Source organism: Oratosquilla oratoria, chromosome 3 (assembly GCF_046742065.1).
Source record: "Oratosquilla oratoria isolate Oo_2021 chromosome 3, ASM4674206v1, whole genome shotgun sequence".
Classification (NCBI taxonomy): domain Eukaryota; kingdom Metazoa; phylum Arthropoda; class Malacostraca; order Stomatopoda; family Squillidae; genus Oratosquilla; species Oratosquilla oratoria.
In genome coordinates this window covers 68,746,301-68,748,829 of record NC_134779.1, presented here as the reverse complement: position 1 = coordinate 68,748,829, position 2,529 = coordinate 68,746,301, and the positions used below count along the sequence as shown (strand labels likewise).

Genomic DNA, 2,529 nt, shown 5'->3' with positions numbered 1-2,529 from the left:
CATAAAACAAGCAATCAAAAAGTAACCATACGTGACTCTATCGTAAAAACAACAGACAATAGGACAGAGATGTAAATAGAAGTGGACCAAATGTCCGAAATGAAGTGTCAAGAACAAACGACTAAATTACAATCAAACAAAATGCACTACAAAAATACAAATAAAATGAGTTATATGGCTGTGAACAAAAAACAGGTGTAGCAAAAAGCCTCAAGCGTAACACCAACGTAAAAACTTCAGAACATAGGACAGAAACACAAATAAAAGTGGACCAAATGTCCGCAAAGGAATGCCAAGGGCAAACGGCTAAATTACAACCAGACAAATAAAACCAAACAAAATAAAAAGAGGAAATGGCAATGAACATAAAGCAAGTGTGGCAAAAAACTTCAAAACGAAACCCAAAAGTAAAAAACAGAACATAATCCAAAGACGCAAATGAAAGTGGACCAAATATCCGCCAAAGTAGGAAGTGGGGAACAGGAGAAACAGGTCTCAATAACAAATGACTACATTACAATCAGACAAATAAAAGAACAAAGAAGATAAAAAGAAAGAAGAACCGTAGAGAGAGAGAGAGAGAGAGAGAGAGAGAGAGAGAGAGAGAGAGAGAGAGAGAGAGAGAGAGAGAGAGAGAGAGAGAGAGAGAGAAGAGTGAGAGAAGAGAGTGAGAGAGAGAGAGAGAGAGAGAGAGAGAGAGAGAGAGAGAGAGAGAGAGAGAGAGAGAGAGAGAGAGAGAGAGAGAGAGAGAGAGAGAGAGAGAGAGAGAGAGAGAGAGAGAGAGAGAGAGAGAGAGAGAGAGAGAGAGAGAGAGAGAGAGAGAGAGAGAAAGGAAGTAAACTAAAACTGAAAAGGAGGAAAAAAGTCACGGGAAGGGGAGTCGAAAAAGTGCACTGGAAGACCGCTTTCGAGAAAGGAGGCCGGCCAAAAGCCAACTGGTGAACAAACGACAGGTCGAAAAGAAGCAGACAGAGGATAATTCCTTTATTCTGTTTTGATGTTTTTTGCCACACTTGCTTTATGTTCACTGCCATTTACTCTTTTTATTTTGTTAGGTTTTATTTATATATATATATATATATATATATATATATATATACATACATATATATATAATATATATATATATATATATATATATATATATACATTATATACGTATATATATATATATATATATATATATATATATATATATGTATATGTATATGTATATGTATATGTATATGTATATGTATATGTATATGTATATGTATATGTATATGTATATGCATATGTATTTGTATATATATACATACACATACATATACCAAGGGCTTTTTTTCCCCTACATGGGGGGGTAGCAAAAATTAATATCGTAGGCCCCACATAGGACCGTATCAGACATTTAGCTGATAAGAACAGATACTACACTTTGATATATATATATATATATATATATATATATATATATATATATATATATATATATATGTATGTATGTGTGTGTGTGTGTGTGTGTGTGTGTGTGTGTGTGTGTGTGTGTGTGTGTGTGTGTGTGTGTGTGTGTGTGTGTGTGTGTGTGTGTGTGTGTGTGTGTGTGTGTGTGTGTGTGTGTGTGTAGTAGTTGTGTGTTTGGCATGTGTGTGTGTGTGTGTGTGTGTGTGTGTGTGTGTGTGTGTGTGTGTGTGTGTGTGTGTGTGTGTGTGTGTGTGTGTGTGTGTGTGTGTGTGTGTGTGTGTGTGTGTGTGTGTGTGTGTGTGTGTGTAGGTAGTTGTGTGTTTGGCATGTGTGTGTGTGTGTGTGTGTGTGTGTGTGTGTGTGTGTGTGTGTGTGTGTGTGTGTGTGTGTGTGTGTGTGTGTGTGTGTGTGTGTGTGTGTGTGTGTGTGTGTGTGTGTGTGTGTGTGTGTGTGTGTGTAGTGTGTGTGTGTGTGTAGGTAGTTGTGTGTTTGGCTGTGTGTGTGTGTGTGTGTGTGTGTGTGTGTGTGTGTGTGTGTGTGTGTGTGTGTGTGTGTGTGTGTGTGTGTGTGTGTGTGTAGGTAGTTGTGTGTGTGTGTAGGTAGTTGTGTGTTTGGCATGTGTGTGTGTGTGTGTGTGTGTGTGTGTGTGTGTGTGTGTGTGTGTGTGTGTGTGTGTGTGTGTGTGTGTGTGTGTGTGTGTGTGTGTGTGTGTGTGTGTGTGTGTGTGTGTGTGTGTGTGTGTGTGTGTGTGTGTGTGTGTGTGTGTGTGTGTGTGTGTGTGTACGTATCCATGAGGTTTCTTTACTGTTTTGTTACTATTTTATATCTGTTGGTTTCAAATATGAAAACAGTTGTGTTGTGTATCCCCTAGTTGGCAAGCAATTTGAGTGAATATATTTTAGACTTTTGTGTACAAATGAATTACTTACACGTTTATGGTATCAATAGGGATAAATAGTTTTGTTTGTTTTTTCTTTCAGATTTGATTATTGCTACAAGGAGACATTAATGTGTAAACAAATGTGATGGTTACTGCTATATTTGTGAATACATCACGCTTAATCGTCAGAGGCGTAGCATAGCATCGTT

General features: G+C 37.8%; 1 pseudogene; it reads right to left on the bottom strand.

Annotated features, from left to right (window-relative positions):
- Positions 1–1,334: 1,334 nt before the first annotated feature.
- Positions 1,335–1,445, bottom strand: LOC143024184 (U2 spliceosomal RNA; annotated as a pseudogene).
- Between the last annotated feature and the right edge of the window lie 1,084 nt (positions 1,446–2,529).